The 21,027-nt window shown below is 49.5% G+C and overlaps 1 protein-coding gene across 1 annotated transcript in view; it reads right to left on the bottom strand.

The window, feature by feature from the left end:
- Window positions 1-21,027, bottom strand: part of LOC144174533 (solute carrier family 35 member F3-like) — a 352,239-nt gene that overhangs the window by 229,914 nt on the left and 101,298 nt on the right. The window lies entirely within an intron of this gene.

The raw sequence follows: 21,027 nt of genomic DNA, 5'->3' as shown, positions 1-21,027 counted from the left end.
CTTCGCTTTGCTGCGCTGTGGTCTTGCGGAACTCGAAAAGGATGCTGCGAGTTGCGACAGCTGCGCCGATGTGAATATGTCATTTAATTTCTACTTGCAAGTGCACCTTGTACCGCGTCAAGCTTCTGCTCCGGTCGCGATCACGACGCGCCTATTGAAGTGCAGATATCGTGAACGCGCCGTCCCGTCGTACGCGCGGACACCCGTCTGGTAGATTTTCGGGAAGTGATACACGGTGTGCAGTACGTAGGCGACTTGCAACCGAACGATTCGCAACTGAATTTTTTGGTTATCGCCGCTGCAATATATATGCTAGGCCGGCAATGCGCGGCAGTGCTTTTGCAAGGTAGATTCCCAGTTGATATAATTTCATCGTCCTATTACCTTAGTAGGTGTCCGTCTGTTGACTGGAAGAGTGCTGGATCTGGATCTTTTTCTGGTCTCGCTCTGGATTTCGCTTTTCAACGCTTCATACTGCGAGGTTAGTGTATGAACGTTTTCAAATGATATCACCTTGAATTTATTGACACTGAGACAAGTTGAAACTTGGCGAAAAAAAGTTTATTGACGCCACCCACCCTCTCATTTTTTTTTATTCAATAAAACGTTTTGCCTCCTCCTCCTCCTCCTCCTCCTTCGCAAAAAATTCTATCGAAGGCACGCGAACAACGGTAAAAACATGCCACAATTTTTTAGCGTGAAATCTGCATTAAGTACTGCTTACCTATATATATAGAACGGCCGTTTAATTGACTAGTCATCTCTGGGATTGCCAGTGAAACTGCAACGCAAACTTGGGCACTTTCCAGTCCGGTAGCCGCACGGCGTTCGCCCACTGTTTGCGGCGTTCTCCATCGCTTGGGAACCTATAAACGGCGGCGATTGCAAACAAAGGATGAATGCACACCAATGTACAGCAATACTTGTCAGCGGAATGATGCACTACCCGGTGGAAATTGACGCCCAATTCCTTGGGTACCGATCGCGACTTGCAGCCTGGCACCGAGCATTGCGGCATTGTTAGAGCGAGCCGCTTCGCAAACCTGCTGCGGCCACACTGAAGACGTGTAACAGTGTAACCGCGCGTTTAGGTTCACGGTCACGCGCTGCAAAACGGCCTTCTATCTGCCTATCAGCTGATTTCCGCCGGCTCAGCGCTGGCAGATGCAGACGACAAAAGAGGCGATACAGGACGGAGGAGGCGGAGAAGGTGCACCGAGAGAGAGAGGCAAAAAGAGTCCGCCAATGGCATGCAGGGCCAATGGTCCGCCATTCGACTTACAGAAATGGCGTTTCCGGCTGCGCTGGGTGTGACGTCAGGGCCTCTCCTAAGCTTTTCTTTCCTCCATGTATATATATATATATATATATATATATATATATATATATATATATATATATATATATATATATATATATATATATATAGCGGCAATGGGACTTGCCTTCATCAGAGTACAGTTACATGATTTTGCTGTCATGTAACTGTACTGTTACTGTAAAATCATGTAACTGTACTCTGATCAAGGCAAGTCCCATTGCCGCTACGTGAGTAAACCTTCTTTTTATTGTTCTTGCTGTGTATCCGACTCTTTACTTAGATAGCAGGCGACCAGACCGGGGCTTCGTAGCTCCTTTATTCGGAGGCGAGTCGACGAGAACGCAACATGGCGATCAAGCCCAAGCACTGATGATGATCTCCGAAGAAGCGGGCTCGTCGATGATGATGAGTATGTACAGGAAATGAAGTGATCACCTCAAGCTGGTGGTGATGATAGACAGCAATTGCTACCTATGGTGGCAGACAAGCTGTAGCCTCAAACAAAGCTCACAATATATATATATATATATATATATATATATATATATATATATATATATATATATATATATATATATATATATATATATATATATATATATATATATATATATTGTCACGAAGACAAGGACGATGCAGTTGTGTTGAATGAGAAACACGTTTATTGGAGCGAACTTGTGCTCCCCTAACAACTCAAAAGAATACAGAGGCGGCGAAGCAGCGGTCAACAAAGTGACTTGCACAGGCGAGTGTCGTCGAATCGAATGCCCCGGCGTCCGCACTGCAGGCATTTTATCTTTTGGCGCGCGTGGTTCTCGAAACGTCGATTCGCATCGAGAACATAGTAGATCCAAGAAGATTATTCTGGGCTGTTCACGTTAGATCGGAATGCTCCCCCTATCACAACAGATAACACATGCGGCACAGAAAGAAAGAATGGAACACGCGCTTCCCTTGGCGCAGAGATAACACAGACCGGCGCAGCCGGGCGGTAAAGGCAAAACACAAATAAACAAACCCAATGTATGGTTCGCGGCATTACCCCCCCCCCCCCTCTAAGAGTGCATCGACCCGATGCTAACATAAGCGACAGTCCGAACAAATGAAAATAAAAGTTCGTCATCGTCCGTAGAAAGGTTTTAAGCGAACCACGTGGACGACTTCAGGCCGCGTGCGTCGTCGTGATGTGCCGGAGTCACCATCGGGGATCACTTCGTAGGTAAGTTGGCCAACACGTCGTAGAATCTGGTAGGGTCCGAAATACCGTCGCAGGAGCTTCTCACTGAGTCCGCGTCGTCGGATGGGAGTCCAAACCCACACAGGATCCCCTGGTTGGTACTCGGCGTCTCGACGTCGGAGGTTGTAGCGGCCCGCATCCACCAGTTGCTGGTCCGTTATACGAACTCGAGCGAGCTGGCGGGCCTCCTCCGCACGTTGAAGATATCCGTGGACGTCGGCGTTGAGGTCGTCGTCTTCTACGTGCGGAAGCATGGCGTCGAGCATCGTAGTCGGCCTTCTACCGTAGACAAGCTCGAACGGCGTCAGCTGTGTCGTCTCCTGGATAGCCGTGTTGTACGCAAACGTGACATACGGGAGCACTTCGTCCCAAGTCTTATGTTCAACGTCAACGTACATTGACAGCATATCTGCGATTGTCTTGTTCAGACGTTCTGTTAGTCCGTTCGTTTGGGGGTGGTACGCCGTCGTTCTTCGGTGATCCGTGTTGCTGTAGCGTAATACTCCTTGCATCAGCTCCGCAGTAAATGCCGTTCCGCGGTCTGTGATTAGGACTTCCGGGGCTCCATGTCGCAGCACAACTTGGCTTATAAAGAACTTCGCCACTTCTTGTGCAGTCCCCCTCGGAAGAGCGGCGGTCTCTGCGTAGCGCGTCATGTAGTCTGTCGCTACGACAATCCACTTGTTCTGTGATCGTGACGTAGGGAACGGGCCTAAAAGGTCCATTCCAATCTGTTGAAATGGTCTCGATGGGACGGCGATCGGTTGCAGAAGTCCGGCGGGTCTTGTCGGCGGCGTTTTTCGTCGCTGGCAGTCACGGCAGCTCCGGACGTAGTGGGTGACGTCAGAGGTAAGGCCGGGCCAGTAGTACCTCGCCTTGATTTTTCCAATAGTGCGGGCTGTGCCCAGATGTCCGGAAGACGGGTCGTCGTGGCACGCTTCCAAAATTTCGTCACGAAGGTCCGCGGGGATGACGAGAAGGCAATTCGCTCTTATTCCGGGGCTGAAATTCTTCTTCACAAGGAGGGAGTTTCTCAGGCTGAATGCTGGTAAGCTGCGTTTGAAGGTCCTAGGAACGGCAACGTTGCATCCCTCGAGGTACTCGATTATGACGCGTAAGTCGGGGTCGGCACGCTGCTGGGCGGCTAGGTCGCTCTCCGTCACGATCCCGAAGAACGCGCTGTCTTCATCAGAGTCTTGTGGTGGTGGGTCGACGGGGGCGCGGGACAGGCAGTCGGCGTCGGAGTGTTTCCTGCCCGATTTATAAACGACTGTAACGTCGAACTCCTGCAGGCGCAAGCTCCACCGCCCAAGACGGCCAGAGGGGTCCTTCAAATTGGCGAGCCAACACAGCGCATGGTGGTCTGTTACAACCTTGAATGGCCTTCCATACACGTATGGGCGAAATTTTGAAATCGCCCATATAATAGCCAGGCACTCTTTCTCAGAGGCAGAATAGTTTTTCTCCTCCTTCGACAGACCACGGCTAGCATAGGCGATTACCCTTTCGCAGCCGCTTTGCTTTTGGACAAGGACGGCACCCAAGCCTATATCACTGGCGTCCGTATGCATTTCCGTTTCGGCATTTCCGTCGAAATGAGCGAGCACGGGCGGGCTTTGCAGGCGTTTTTGCAGCTCGCCGAATGCTTTTTCTTGGTCGTTTTCCCAGCTGAAAGGGATGCTATCTTTCGTCAAGCGCGTGAGTGGCTCTGCAATGCGTGCGAAGTTTGCGACGAAGCGCCGGTAGTATGCGCACAGCCCGAGAAATCTCCGCACGCCCTTCTTGTCTTTCGGCCTTGGGAAGTTCGCAATGGCTGAAGTTTTTGCCGGGTCAGGTAGGACTCCCGCGGCGTTGACGACGTGGCCCAAGAACTTGAGTTCCCCGTATGCGAAACGGCACTTTTCAGGCTTCAGCGTCAACCCCGACGTACGAATGGCCTCGAGTACAGACTCCAACCTTGCAAGGTGTTCGTCGAAAGTCCGGGCGAATACCACTACGTCGTCGAGGTATACGAGGCAGGTGTGCCACTTAAGGCCAGCTAGCACAGTGTCCATGACTCTTTGAAACGTCGCTGGTGCTGTGCACAGCCCAAACGGCATCACCTTGAACTCGTATAGGCCGTCTGGGGTTATAAATGCAGTCTTCTCTCGGTCTCTCTCGTCCACTTCAATTTGCCAGTAGCCGGTCTTCAGGTCCATCGATGAGAAGTACTTCGCGTGGCAGAGGTGGTCGAGGGCGTCGTCGATTCGGGGGAGGGGGTACACGTCCTTTCTCGTGATTTTGTTCAGTCGCCGGTAGTCAACGCAAAACCTTAATGTGCCGTCTTTTTTCTTTACGAGTACGACGGGCGCAGCCCAGGGGCTTTTCGATGGCTGTATAATGTCATCGCTCAGCATGTCGTCGACTTGAGTCCGGATGGCTTCCCGTTCGTGTGAAGAGACGCGGTACGGTGACTGTCGGGTAGGTCGGGCTCCCTCTTCGGTTACTATTCGGTGCTTCGCTAGAGGGGTCTGACGTAGTTTTGCGCTCGACGAAAAACATTCGCTATAGCGACGCAGCAAAGCCAATAATTTTTTCCGTTGTTCTTGCGGTAGCGCCGGATTCACGTCGAATGGCTGCGGGAGCTTGAATGTTTCTACGGGTGTGCGTTCAAAGTCGGCGACTGCGATCACATCACTTGCTTCTTGCGTTTCGTCGAGGAACGCAATTGCAGCTCCCTTGTTTAAATGCTGGTACTCTTCGGTGAAATTAGTGACCAAAACGTGATATTGGCGTTGCTTAAAGTGCGCAATGCCTCTTGCGACGGAAACACCACGGTCGAGAAGCAACCTTCGATCACTCTCTACGATAGCGTCGATGTCAGAAGCAGCATCCTCACAGTAGACGGCGATCATCAAGCTTGCGCGGGGTGGCAGGGTGATGTGATCGTCGGCGATCCTGACAGCAGCACGGTGATCGGGGTTCGGCTGCGGCGTCGTGGAGTGATTGGAGGAAAATGTTATCGACTTGGTCTGCAGATCAATTATTGCGCCGTTGTCCGTCAAAAAGTCCATTCCGAGAATCACGTCGCGGGAGCAGTTAGGCAGAACGACGAACGCCGCAGGGTACGTTGTGCCGTCTATGGTGACGCGCGATGTGCACGTTCCACTTGGCGTCACGAGGTGGCCTCCTGCTGTGCGTATGTGCGGACCGTCCCATCTGGTCATAACTTTCTTCAGTTTAGACGCAAATGGTCCGATCATTACCGAATAGTCAGCTCCCGTGTCTACGAGGGCGACTACGTCAAAGCCGTCGATGGACACCTTGACGTCAGATGCAGTCGTCCTCGAGTTCCGGGTTCGTCGGGGCGTCGTATCTCTGCTTGTACGTGTTGATGGTCGGGCACTGTGCATCGTCGTTGTCGTCGTCTTCTCAACGGACGTCTCGGTCAGGTCGGGTACGCGTCGCGCCGTGTAGCTGTCGTCGTGTTCGGAAGTCTCGTCAGGGTTAGGTCGGGTCGTCGGGATGAGGGCATGTCGTGAATCACTGTCTTCAGCTCGTCCTTGCGTCGTTGGAGGGTTTCTAGTTTTTCGCCGTAGAGCAACTTCACCTCCAGAAGTTGCCGCCTTTAGTTTCCCCCGCGTGGGCTGGGGGACCTTCCACGGGCGAAGTCAGCGTTGCTACGGCGGTTCGGCGATTGGTAGGGGTAGGGCGACGGCGAACGGTTGAAACGCGCTGGGCCACGGCTGGTTTCAGATAGATACTCGTCGATCTCACGTGGTCGTTGGCCAGGGAGAGGGCGAGGTGCGTCGACGGAGAAACCACGCAGTCCGAGTCTCTTGTATGGGCAGCGACGGTAAATGTGGTCGGCCTCTCCGCAGTGGTAGCACAGAGGACGGTTATCGGGAGTTCGCCATACGTCCGTCTTCCTCGGCGTCTGGTTTCGGGCTACCGGGGGTCGGGCGGGTGACAGTGGGCGGCGGTACGGCGGGGCCTCTGGACGGCGTGTTGGAGCAGGGCGGGGTCGACGAACAGCCGCGGAGTATGTCATAGCTTGTGGCTCTCGGGGTACCTCGGATGGCGTAGAAGTTCCCAACGCTTGTTGCACTTCTTCTCTAATCACGTCGTTGAGGGAAGCGACTTGGGGCTGCGGCGGCGTTGGGAGAAGTTTCCGCAGCTCCTCTCTCACTATTGCGCGGATAGTCTCGCGTAGGTTGTCGGCCGGGATCCGCGTGCTGCCAAAGTCGTTCGCATTGGCCGCGCCAACAAAGTTGCGGTCATACTGCTTAGCACGCATTTCGAGGGCTTTCTCAATGGTGCTGGCTTCGGTCACGAATTCGGCGACGGTTTTGGGCGGATTTCGGACAAGTCCAGCAAACAGTTCCTCCTTCACTCCGCGCATTAAGAAGCGCAACTTCTTTTCTTCCGTCATTTCGGGGTCCGCGCGGCGAAATAGCTGCTTCATCTCCTCAACGAAGATCACGACACCTTCGTTGGGGTGTTGCGTGCGTGTTTCCAACAAAAGGGCGGCTCTTTCTTTCCGCACGACGGTAGTGAAGGTCTTAGTAAACTCGCTTTTGAACTGAGCCCAGTTTGTCAAGGAGCTCTCGTGGTTCTCGAACCAAGTGCGAGCCGAATCTTCCAAGTAAAAGAAAACGTGCCGGAACGTTTCTGCGTCGTCCCACCTGTTGAATTTCCGGACGCGCTCCAGTTTCTCCAACCATTCTTCTGGGTCTTCTGCGGGGGCTCCTCGGAACGATGGCGGTTCCCGGGGCTGCTGCAGGACGATTGGCGACGTTGTTTCTTGCACCATGGTGTTGGTTGCAGCGTTCCTTTTCTTGGGCCCTTCTGGCATCAAACCGAACTCGGGCGGTAAATCTTGCAGGCGGGGGCTGGCTCTTGTTGGACTGGCTTGGCGGCTTTTCGAGGTTGTAGTGGGCATGAAGGGTGCGTACCCAGCACCTCCACCAGATGTCACGAAGACAAGGACGATGCAGTTGTGTTGAATGAGAAACACGTTTATTGGAGCGAACTTGTGCTCCCCTAACAACTCAAAAGAATACAGAGGCGGCGAAGCAGCGGTCAACAAAGTGACTTGCACAGGCGAGTGTCGTCGAATCGAATGCCCCGGCGTCCGCACTGCAGGCTTTTTATCTTTTGGCGCGCGTGGTTCTCGAAACGTCGATTCGCATCGAGAACATAGTAGATCCAAGAAGATTATTCTGGGCTGTTCACGTTAGATCGGAATGCTCTCCCTATCACAACAGATAACACATGCGGCACAGAAAGAAAGAATGGAACACGCGCTTCCCTTGGCGCAGAGATAATACAGACCGGCGCAGCCGGGCGGTAAAGGCAAAACACAAATAAACAAACCCAATGTATGGTTCGCGGCAATATATATATATATATATATATATATATATATATATATATATATATATATATATATATATATATATATATATATATATATATATATTTATAACCCTCAAGCGTCAGATTCACTTCTACTAAATATAAAATAGCCCAGAAAGTGAAGGAGAACACAGTCGCCCAGATAGCCGAATTGGTAAGGCATTCGAGATCTAATCGAAAGGCGTGGGTTCGGTCCCCACTCTGGGCGCGTTTTTTTCTTTCTTTCTTTCTTCCTTATATTTAAAAAAAATCTAAACTTCATTAACCGTAGTAAAAATAGAGCCTACCCACACCCCTATGCCTCCTTTGGCGTTGTAGACTGCCGACCTATGTTTCTGTATTTCCTCAACGAGCCCCTAATTTCCTTAATATATATATATATATATATATATATATATATATATATATATATATATATATATATATATATATATATATATTGTGGTACCGGGGTTCTTGCACCCGGCCGCGGTTCCCCAGAAAGGACACTGAGCCCCCTCGATCACACCTTTACTTGGAGTCCCGCTACGCCAGCGTACACCGCTCAGCCGATCCGGCTGCACACACGTCGCCCAGCCGAGTCCGCCATGTCCTATCCTCGCTCCTCTCGCGCCACCTCCTCATCCTCCGCCGGCACATGTCCATCGCGCGGGATTGTCCACCGCCACTATTGCCGGATTACCACACTCTCCCCCCCTCCGAAGAAAAGGCCGACGCTGGCTGCCCTCGGCTGCAGTCGTCGGCACTCTCGAGGGACTCCCACGGCTCAGCCCGGATGGCAGTAGACCGGTGCCACAGGTGGCCTCCTAAGACCCGGGGGTCCTTGCAGAAGGTCCAAACGTGGCAAGGTCCTGTCCGCGGGCCTTGCTCCGCGGGTCGCGTCGGCACTCTCGAGGGACTCCCACGGCTAAGCCCGGATGGCAGTAGACCGGTGCCACAGGTGGCCTCCTAAGACCCGGGGGTCCTTGCAGAAGGTCCAAACGTGGCAAGGTCCTGTCCGCGGGCCTTGCTCCGCGGGGGTGGTGTCCGGCGCAGTCGTCAGCAGCTGTCCGCCTCGAGCTCCTGCTTCATCTTGGCGAACTCCTCCTTGGTCATGGAGCCATCGCCCTCGCCGAGCTTCTGGAGCTTCTCCCGCGAGGCGTCGAAGTCCGGCCGCGGAGGGGCCGGGGGAATGATCATCCCGGCGTAGTCCTCACTCTCCTCCAGGGCGTCATGGAGCCAGATGAACTCCTCTGGCTGCCGAAGCACAGAGAACTCCGGCTTCTGGAAGTCCGACAGCGTCGTCTTGGTGTGGACAGTGAACTTGACCTTGTCCCTCTCGCTGAGGGCATCCGAGATGTCCACCACCAGAGACTGGTCCGCCAGGTCGATCGTGCCTGACCGCATCTTCAGCGAGCTGTCGGTCACATTTGCCGCGGAACACCAAAACGAGGAAGAAGACCACAATGCCCTTCCTAGGAACCACGGCCGGCCCCACGTTCAGGGCGCCAAATGTGGTACCGGGGTTCTTGCACCCGGCCGCGGTTCCCCAGAAAGGACACTGAGCCCCCTCGATCACACCTTTACTTGGAGTCCCGCTACGCCAGGGTACACCGCTCAGCCAATCCGGCTGCACACACGTCGCCCAGCCGAGTCCGCCATGTCCTATCCTCGCTCATCTCGCGCCACCTCCTCATCCTCCGCCGGCACATGTCCATCGCGCGGGATTGTCCACCGCCACTATTGCCGGATTACCACACTCATTTCCCTCATTTCCTTAATATATATATATATATATATATATATATATATATATATATATATATATATATATATATATATATATATATAGAAACGCCAGCAGTCTACAACGCCAAAGAAGGCATAGGGGAATGGTTAGACTATTTTTTTACCGTTAGTGACGTTACATTATTATTTTTTTATTAATTACGTGAGAAAGAAAGAAAAAAAGAAAAACACGCGCCTAGAGTGGGGACCGAACCCACGCCTTTGGCGTTGTAGACTGCCGGGATTTCTTTCTGTATTTCCTAATGAGCCCCTCATTTCCAAATTTTCCAAACTATATATATATATATATATATATATATATATATATATATATATAGAGAGAGAGAGAGAGAGAGAGAGAGAGAGTCGGAGAGCTTCACGGAGTCTGGGTGCCTCCGATCACGCTCCCACTGATGGCCTTCTTGGTAAAGCCCACCAGGTCACGTTGCTGCCCTTCCTTGCTCTTTTTGGTAGCCGGCAACTCTTCAGTGCAGTGTTGTCTAATTTGTGTATAAAGGGGGAACTCGCACAATACGTGTTGTTGATGGGCGATGGCATTGCAGGAGCTGCACATGGGGTGCATCTGCCTTTCTGCCTTGTATGGGTAGTTCTCTAGCCGGTATGTGCCGCGTTCCAGCTTGCACGCGCTTGTCTGAATGTCGTTTTGGTGTCTTTGTAGCTGTGGATGTGGTTGTGGTAGCTGCTGTCTGGCTCTCCTGTAGTCTTTATGTAAAGCTGCTGTGGGATTTCTTTGGGATTTCTGCCATCGTTGCTGGGAGTCCGGCAGAGGGCTTTTCGGCCGAGTTGATTTGCTCTTTTATTACCCAGAGCGCCAGCATTACTTGGAATCCAATACATCTCACAGTGCCTTGGATATATCGAAAGAGATGAGCCGCGATTTGGGGGGTGTATCGTGGTGCTATAATTCGGCAGGATTTATTACTATCTGTGTATATAGTTAGGGGGCGGGCTGTTTGACTGAGATAGCACATTGCTTTTTCTACTGCGTAGATTTCTGCTTATTGTGCCTTGTGGAAACGCTTGTTGCTCTCAGGGTAGGATCAGTTGAGTGTGTTCCAGTGAGAATGGGATCTTGACTTAACATTTCTTTCCTCAAGCTATACTTAGGAGCCGGATAAAGCGGCCACTCTCCCTCATGCTAAGGCGCTGCATTATTTCCTTACCTCTACTTCGTGTAATGTGTCCAGCAGTGTATAGCCATTGACCTCAGAAAGACGCAGAGATGAAAAACTGCTTTTTGTGGTAGCTACTGCTGTTCTCACTTTTTTTCTAAGCTTCAAAATGCTTAAATAAAATTTTCAGCTGCTGACTTCCGATGGAGGCGTTTTCTGTTTTGCATTTCTCTTTTGTAGGCCTATTGATTGATTAAAATCGGGCCTTAAAATCGGTCTTGATTTAACATCGGCAGACCGAACGGACGTGAGAGGGGGGCATTCCTGGTCCTAGTACCGTGAGCTGGCCAGCTCGCATAGGAAAACGCCGGAATCATGCGCAGGGGCATTCTCAGATTGGAGGTATTCGGGGCGGGAAAGATGGTTAATTGTAACGGTGAACGGTGGGGAAGATGTAGCGAAGTAAAGTAAAGCTGCTGTAACATGTCAGGGTCTGCAGTCGGCGCCAAAGTTCGTAAATTTTTCAAGCTGTCTGTCTGTCTGTCTGTCTGTCTGTCTGTCTGTCTGTCTGTCTGTCTGTCTGTCTGTCTGTCTGTCTGTCTGTCTGTCTGTCTGTCTGTCTGTCTGTCTGTCTGTCTGTCTGTCTGCCTGTCTGTCGTTAGCCCCACACCAAAAAGCTAGTCGCATAAACCGTTGAATTTAGTCGAAGGAATATTCCCGAATACCCAGCCTTTGAGTACCGGTTTAATTAGCTCTGGCAGTGGCATTTAACTAAACCTCCATCATACAAGCGGCTTCTCCTCCGGCAAAAGGCCGCCAGGAATGCGGGAGTTTGAGCACGTTTCGCAGGCGTGATGTCCTCTCAGAACCATTCCGACGAAAGAGAAATCTCATTGCAACGCGAATACATTCCGTAGTATAAGAACGTGGTCGTCGTTGAATTTTTCCGGCTTTTTCGACATGTACTCCTGTATATTATCACTCCCTAGAAACGTTCTTTAACAAGAAACTGGCCTATAGATTCATAAAGCTGTTCTAACTTTATTGATTTTAGGAGAAGTTCGAGTTGGTTCGAGAAGTTCGAGAAGTTCGAGAAGTTCGAGTTGGTTACCATCTCGGTTTTCGCGGGAGGGAAAACCTCGCGCGCTTTTCTTGTCACTCGGCTGCCCCGTCGGAAAAATTCATACCAGGTGTTCCAAAAACAACGAAAATGACAGCAATGCCTTCGAGGGGAATGGCAGAAACGCCTTCGAATGTGTTTTCGCTGTTTTCGGAGCTGCACCGCGGTTCATTCGTGGCTGAGATATCAGCGATGACCTACGCAGGAACATGAACAAAAAATTATAACGAAAATGTAATCACGTTTACACGTAGTATAGGGCTGTAATCACATCGCGACCTTTGATAGGCACAGCATAATTGCGTGGCTGGATCCAATCTTGGTTTCAAAGACAGGCAAGACACAAGTTTGGTTCATTCGAAAGATTGCCTCGTTAGAATCATACTGACACCAATTTTAACGTGAACTTCGCTCAAATGAGCTACGCAATTAGGAAAAAAGGGAATTGCCATGCGACTCACCAGGTCATTTCCCGCACTAGAACATATGACGTCAAATGCACAGCCGTGCGATTGGCTGAGGGCTGGCAAACGCAAACACGAGTTAGGCGGGGCTTATAAGCTCGCAGAACGAGCTATTTTCACTTAAATGTAATGCATATTCATTTTATAGCAGTATGAATGGTGGGGTAAACAATGGAAGTTATAAAAGTACACGTAAACACAGAAGTGTCATTGATTACTGCTGTTGGTACTGCGCGCTCCATGCTTGCCATAACTACACAGCACTGCGGAGCCTTGGGGTTGTGTTACACGACACTGCCCGATTGGCGTAAGCGACATTCTCTTACGTGGCCCTGTTTGTTAAGCATACCTCATATTTCACGAAACGATTACTACCTACCGTAACAAAAACGAGCCAGGTGCAAATACGGTCAAGAAAAAAGCAAAGGCGGGCAGCGGTGCGTCGGGTATGGTGACGCCATCTAGGAGGACTGGCGGTAAACACGGCTCGGCAGTCCGCTACAGAATTAACAGCTCACTTGAGGTTCGCTTGAAGTCCCGTCCATGTGACATCATAGCAGACGTCACGAAACACGTGATTTGGCGGGAAAATCAAACTTTTAAATTAAATTGATTTTTTCTCAGTGAATAAAGCATCGTTTGTGCGCGGACAAGCGCAGGGGGCATCATAAAGCACCAAATCTTTCGAATAAAACAAAATTGTATTTTTTTCTGCGAGGCCCCTTTAGGGATATAATTTCTTGTTATGGAAGTTTTGAAATATGAATGTATTCAATTGTGCATGGCTAAGACACAACTTTCACTCTTCATGCTTTGTCTCGCATCTCAGCCAGATGTAATCCGCGCATGTGTTAGAAGACCAAAATGTTTGACATTACTTGTTGCTGTCTGCAGCATGCATATTTACAAAATTTTTAAAGGAAGCTAGGCATTGAGCATTTCCTGCCTTTTCAACCGGAATTTTTTCTCGTGGATTAAGATCTGAAATTAACGTTCTAACCAAAGTTTTAACTTCCCTCAATCCCCAATTTATTATTTAGCTTGTTTTGGTCTTTTTTATGACCGTTGCCACCGATACGATAATTTCAAAGATACCACTGTTTTCACTCAAAAATTTTAATTCAAGTTCGGGGCTTTAACGCTTTGAAGCTTCACCATTGCTATGAGGCGTGTCGTAGTGAAGGACTCTGGGTTAATTTTGACAACCTGGGGACCTTTGACGTCCGCCAAAATCCCTTTTTTTTAGCTCACCTACGCTTCTTCTCTTCAGAAAATGGAAGCCGAAAGATCCCTAGGACGAAACAGCCGATATATCAAAGTTACGGGTTCTCATTCCACATTCGCCTAAACACGCAGAATGTCACCTGGTGGTTGTGAACTGTACCATTCAGCTTATCCGCCCCGGTGGCTCAATGGTCAACCCAAACGGCTGCTCAGTACGAATTGGCTGATTTTAATAAAATGCAATAAAATTACTATTCGAGTATGTTCCCGAGACTCCGCAGGTCTAATTAATTCTACGCCTTCGGCAAAGGCCGGTCTCACAGTATCCGTGTAGCTTTGACGCACTCCCCTTGCTCTTTTCTAATTCCTTTTTTTTACTTTTTCGTATTCTTTCCTTGAATTGTAAGACATCATGTACATTGAAAGAAATAAAATCGTCGCACTTCTTATTTGGATTCGGTCGGTCAAGGAAGCAGCTGGTCAGTTCGCTTGAATATTTATGTATCCCTCGTTCTGACATTCCTCGGCCCGGAGCAATTCCTCGGCGTGGAAAAACCGTCGTAACGTGGCAAGGACTACAGTTTCAGCAAACAACAACACGTCGAGGTGTCTCCCGTAAATATTATTTTTCCGGGTAAATAGGGCACTGGCGTGGCTGGGTTCTTGAAGTGGGCACCTCGACTTCTGTGCAGCTCTGTTCAGTGCCGTGAGAAATTCTGCAAGGACGAATCCATCAGAGAGGACAGATCTCTTGAGAAAGCCAACCACCTAGACCCGTCTAAAAAACTGCTGTATGGGTGACTTGTCTGCGGCTGATAACTGCAGGAATATTGTACTTTTTTTTTGCCCGATTGAACTTCTGATGGCAAAATAAGAAGAAGAGAGAGAGAAAAGTACACTCTGTGGGTCGTTTGTCCTTTGACGTAATTGCAAAGGACACAATTACGATATTTCAAATACACTCTATCCGAAGAATCCTAGGTTAATAGGTAAAGTCTTCTAAAAGCAGTTTACTAGAACAAGGCTTACCGTACGAGCATTCTACGAGCCAGTTAACTTCTAGTTTTGACGAGCAATCTCTAATTGTGTCACTTAGAATTCTGAAGTATATTCATTTTCTTTAAAAATAATGCAGCCCCATTCAGAGCCTTTGCAGGATCCCAAAATATCGACAATAGGTATTGAGTAAATACCCGTGCATTGTCAAAACGTTAAATAATACAAAAATAAGAGCTCAATTACATTGTTAACAAAAAAGGAACTCCATTTGTGCAAAAGAACTCATATCATTACCATCAAAAATTGAAAAAAAAAATTCAAGGAGCACACTACCGACCCGTTTCAATCACGTTACAAATACCCTGATATGATAACAAACAAAGGAAACCAGGTAGTTAGTAAAATCCCGGAACGGCATGTGGCCAAAAATATATATATTTATAACTCTTGTTTTGTGCGGTAGTGGACGTGATGTAAATGTAGCTGTTGGTTTTCTATTTTTTGTTGGAAGATGCGAAGTACTGATCTGCAGCAAGTGGATACTTTATCTATAAACTGCGATGATTCCTGGCGACCAGCCCTTTGACGTTTTGCAGGGGCAAGAGATTCCAAATTCCAAATTCCGTGGTTCAGTTTCCCCTCAACGCACTTGATTGAGCAAATATTGCCGCCAACAAAGCAAATTCGCAATGAGAGCATCGCGCATATCACTTGACTCAAAATGTGATCTGCCCTGTGACACTGCGCAGTGCATTACGTGATGACAGCACAAAGCGAACTTCTCAGTCAAATCGTATGCTCGACATTGTCATCTGCCAAAATATAATTCTTTTCCAATTTAAAAGATGTAAGCAAACATCAATGTACACCCTTTGTAATAATTTTCTAGACCAATCCTCAGCCTTCTCTTCCGCAAGGAATTCAAAGAGTAAGCTTTTGTCTTTAAATGTGACCAAATATTTTATGACAGTAAGAAAGAAAGGTGCTTTTTTTATTTATTGTACCTCAAATGCCCCTGTACAGGGATTTTAGATGAGGGGTTTTACATGATGGGTTTTACATTAGCTTTCCAGTATCAAACGTTTCAGCCTCACTCAGGACGTAAACTTGGACATCGAATTTTTTGCGGCCTGCGCACTTTCGGCTTGGCCTAGAAATTTTTGACGAAGCCTGTACCTTCAAAGCCGTGCTCCCTATGGTGTATAGGGCAGAGTAGTGATTAAGCCACTTGACATCTTTTGGTGCCTTCATGGGTTCGATTCCCATTCCTGGTACTTGCTTCAGCCTGTAGCTTTACGGCCGCGTGTCGCAGAAAATCCTGTGTCGACGGCAGCGCCGACCGTTAGCGAAAATCCGGCGTGAGCGAGAAATCCCACAGCTCCGCCTTGAGGCGCCCAATGACACCCCCGGGATCGTGGCGCTACCCCAGCAGATGGCGTACCAGCCGGAGCGAGAAGTTTTCCCCGCTCGGAAACTATGCGAACGGCGCCCGATAATACTACCGCATTCCACGCTTTCGGAATTTTGAAGAGAACCTGCAACACTTTCGATAAGCGCTCTCAGTCTTTCATTCGCGTGCGAAACCACTGCGAAAGCTATAGTTATCGCCAGCACGGAGCAGCACTGCGTGATTCCCTCGTCGCACCAGATACGCCATCCATTTCTGCTTCGCTTTTGTGGCCTGCTTTTTTAAGTTGCCATCGCAAGCCGTTCATTGCTGCAACTGAAGAAAAACCGGCACACAGCCGCTACATGGCCTTGGTGGCGTAATTCGAGCCGTCGAGAGCGGGAAAGATAGAAAAATCTTTTGAGCGAGTTTACAAGTTATCTGATGGGCATAGAGCAGTAATTTTCGGGTGATATACTTTGCGACCCGTAACCTAAGTACTGGGGGTGTTGGGTGACTACGCTCTGCAAGCATTTAGGATTTCAAAAAAAAAAAAGTTGAAAAATGCGTTGCAGGGTCCCTTTAACAGCAGAGCTGCTTAAGCGTTTAGTTCCACCGTATAGCGTTACCAGTAAAAAAATACCAAGAAAAAAGGCCCAGCACACGTGAGCCTGCGCCTCAGGAGGAATGCCGGGCGTTAGCCAGGCTTGCGCGTGGTCTTGCGCCATGTGAAGACGGCCGCAAAAAAAGCAAAAATACACAAAATACCTAGCGCCCGTGAGCGTGCGCCGCGTGAGGAGCGCCCGGCGCTGGCCAGCTAGACCTTCGAGAACGCTCTGCCCAGCGTTCGTGGCGTGATCTCTCGTTTACTCTTCTACTCGAGCGTTCGCACCTGAAGTGGGGAGCACAGACGCCGAGTTCGCGAAGTCGGTTGCCGCGGGTGCTGGCGCGTGCTAACGCAGTCCACTTTGGGAAAGATGTGAAAGCGTGTGGGCGAAACGATCCGGGTCTGCCAGTCATGGAGAACTTTCAGCGGCAAGTTCGGAAGTCCATACCGCCGGGTCTCCGACGAAGGGAGAGGGGCCGCCAGCTCTGCTTCTTTTCGACCTCTCCACCACTTGTGCAGGCTGCGCCAATTTCTTTTCAGGCCAGAGTGCACTTTAGGCGCTAGCCTTGTCGTCCTATAGCTCGCTCGCTCGATCCAAATATATAGAGCTCCAAGGCGGCGTCCCGGGGTAACGCAGTTGTTCGCGGCGTACCCCAGAGGCTTCGAAAGCCAAGCGGTTTATATAGTCAGAAGCGTTCAAAACTCGTGAAACGCTGGCGCTTGTCATACACCTTCCCGTTGTTTAGCGCAAAGAAAACTATAAGTAAATTTGAGGAAAAATATACGTAATTAACCACCAGGGGCCCGCGTTCCTTCAGCTAAGGATGCCCGGTGGGCTGGTTTTTAGGATAGTAAGCGCGAAATGTGGCAGTGCAACGCCGGCACGTGCGGGGAGAAAAGCACAAAGAGAACAGAACTCCCGCTGGCGCAGTTTCAGGCAGGGGGCGCGCGAGCACTGCGAAAGCGGTAAATTTTAATTGCATGGGGGTGGTAGCAGTAAGCGGATAACGCCGGTACAGCCCATTATGGCGAATCACTGCTCTGCACTTCCGATAGCTTTCACATTGAGTTGAACGGCTCTAATTTTTTTTATTTTATTTGAAGCCGCTTGAAATTGTGTTGCCATGTGCTGCTCACAGCACCGAGTTTTGCGAATCACGGTGCACATAAAGCTCTTGCTTTATCGAGTGAGCTTGGTGTTAGCCGACTGAATTAAGGGCAATCTTGAGTTAAGTATATGCTTAGGGTAAGTTCATTTTCTTTGTATACATTGTACCTTGACGACAGCAAGTTCTACCTGTGACAATTTACAAAATATCAATGTAATTCGCCCAACCTGGTTTTCGACCGTCGGGCACTGACTCGGGGGATCGAAACCATGGTTGCAAATAACGAAATAAAATCTGAGATCATGAATTTCAGCGGTCTGAAGCCGGAAATAGCGTCAGGGACACATAAGGAAGCAGAAATAACAATTCTTAGCGGGTAGACAGGTGGCGTTCACGACAGAAGGTCGTTCTCATACTGCCATTAAATTCGCGCGACGCTTGGGCTTATGCAAGGAGTTCCACATTTCCTCATGGCGTAGTATGCGACAGGAATTTTTAAGTAAGCGGCGGTAAACGGAGTCTCTAGGAGAGGCACGTGTACGATGAATCACGAAGAAAACCCCACAAGGTTTTTCGGAGAGCCAAGGATGCGGGGACCAACATTAAGTTAAGAGTCAGTAACCACCTGACGAACTCGCAAAGGATTATGACATTCGGATGACGACTTGCGCACCAACGCAAGGGTGTCTTGACGTTGTTTTTGTCGACCACTGCAACAGCTGCGCAACGTTTTTCCAACAGGTGCGCAAACAGCCCGGTGTCGTATAAAAAAAGTATCTCGCTGCACTAGAACAAAGGGAGAGCGTCACCAGCGGCTCTAAGCCCCGTAAAATGAGCGCCGCTCACAAACGCGTTGTTTTTGAAAACGTTCATAAGTTCGAAGTAAGGACAAAGAATAGGTTGCGTCATGTTTTGGCTGCGTATTGCGTTTAGAGTACGCGCGCACGTGTAGGCGTGTGTCTATGAGTTTGTGTGTGTGCGTACGTGAATGTGTATGTTCGGATGCGTGCGATTGCATGTGTTTGCGTGTGTGCGTGCGAATGTGTGCGTTCGTTTGCGTGCGCTCATGTCTGTGTGTGCACGTACATGCGTGCGTGCGTGCGTGCATGTGTGCGTGTGCAAGTCAACTACCAAGGTCCATCCGCTCTTGCCTAGCAGTGGAGGAACATTATTGATTGATTGTAGGGTTTAACGCGCCGGTGCGATGAGGCGCGCCGTAGTGGAGGGCTCCAGATTAATTTTGACCAGTGCAGGAACATTAAAACTGCATTGTAGGCGCCTCTGTGCTCAATTCCCGCATTTGAACAACAGCATAAGAGTGGTAAATTCGTCCTTACGCATTTCTGTGGGCGGGCTTCGAGGTCAGAACCAGGCACGATATTTCGGCATGCAAGTGTTATTCAGGTATGGTTTTTGAGGCACTTCAGTGAGTATAATTTTCAGGCCGAAGTGAAGTCGATACAAGCCTTCAGCGATTCCACTTCTGCTGCATGTTGTAGTCCTTCAGACCTACTGGAATGAGGAAGTTCGTGGCAAAGTCGGCGCGTGCGCCGTGCGCAAAAAAAAAAAAAATAGAGCAAGAAAGAATACCTCAACCGAAAAACAAGACAGCCATGGAAATGGCGACTGTGTGTTTAGCGCAAGGGCAGCGGTTGATAGCAGTGGCCGTCGCTCGCTTAACATAAGCACTTTCCTGTGGCATATGCGCGCGTTCGCATCTTTCTATCCGGTTTAGTTCTCGCCCTTAACCACAGCTGCGACTGCGTACAGAGACCGTTTCCCCACTCGAATACTCCCACCTAATTGATTTTCTTTTTATCTCCCCCGCGTACTCTCCCGCGGGACGATTCAGGCTCGCTTCTCGCGTGAAGACTTCAAAGGCTGTTTTCCGGACGACGCGGTGCGCGGGGATCGATGCAGACACTGAGAGAAGACACGTGCGACCGTTTCCTTTCGATCTTTCCCCCTTTCTCTCTCATCTCTATCTAGCTCTTTTTCAATATCGTGAAGTTGAGAATCGCAACGAACAAAATTAAATTTTGTGAGTCTAGGTTCAATGCGTCAAGGTCAAAGGAATAAAGGCATTCGAGAATGACGGAGACAGAAACGCGTTTCTGCTGGCATCGATGAATCTTCGTTTTGCTCACTCCATTCGTGTGCGTTTGTGTCTCTGTGCATGTGTACCTTAGCAACAAGCTCAAGTGGACCGCAGCTTTTCCTGCAGCCGCTGGCGATCCGATTTGCGAGGACGGAAAACAACTTTATCCTGCTTGTGCTTGTGCTTCGCTTGGGGAGCAACCGTAATGTGCCGCTTTATTCTCCCATGACACCCGCCGCGGTGGCTCAGTGGCTAAGGCGTTGCGCTGCTGAGCACGAGGTCGCGGGTTCGATTCCCGGCCGCGGCGGCCGCTTTTCTGATGGAGGCGAAAAGCAAAAACGCCCGTGTGTACGAGATTTCGGCGCACGATAAAGATCCCCAGGTGGTCAAAATTAATCCGGAGCCCTCCACTACGGCGCGCCTCATCGCCTGCGTTGCGTCGGCGCGTTAAACCCCACAATCAATCAATATTCTCCCATGACGATTCTATAATCAGCTTTGACGCTAATTGCTTTATTCTCCTTACATTTAACAAAGAAAAAATGTTGGGTGCTCCTGTGAAGCGAGCGAGGAGCTTTCTACTGCAATGCATAGCGCGGGAGTGGGCTGCGGCTGCGCTCTGTGGCCGTTCTTGAATGAATGAATGAATGAATGAATGAATGAATGAATGAATGAATGAATGAATGAATGAATGAATTTTTTACCGTAGAATACGTATCTTGCATGACGCGTGAATTTAACGTTATTGCGGTAGAAACTTTTTTTTTTGAGCTGATAAATAAAACAAAATAAAGTTGGTCAGCCTTTCCTAAGTTGAGAAAATCGAGCAGTTTGTAGATTATTAGGGGTGAAGCCCCTTAGAAGCTCGGGCTGTCGGAGTCGCATGTCTTCGCCGCCGTCGTAACCATCGTCTCATGTAGTCACGGTACCAAAACACCGGGACACTCGTTTACGCCTCGCGCTACAACGCTTCGTGCTTCAAAGACAGGAAACTTTTACAGCAAAGCTGTATGCCTCTACCCCCCAGTGGTTTCATTTCCATTGGCAAAAACTCCAAGGCCCTCAGAATACACTTATACACTGCATGATTCGCCCCTCACCAGGTTTCACGTTTGTGGAGATGGCCGGGTGTTAGAGGAGGTGGCCCGGGATTTTTAATTCTGC

Source organism: Haemaphysalis longicornis, unplaced genomic scaffold, assembly GCF_048455015.1.
Source record: "Haemaphysalis longicornis isolate Haplotype H1 unplaced genomic scaffold, Haemaphysalis longicornis Haplotype H1 scaffold_3, whole genome shotgun sequence".
Taxonomy (NCBI): domain Eukaryota; kingdom Metazoa; phylum Arthropoda; class Arachnida; order Ixodida; family Ixodidae; genus Haemaphysalis; species Haemaphysalis longicornis.
This window is presented reverse-complemented; position numbering and strand designations above follow the sequence as displayed.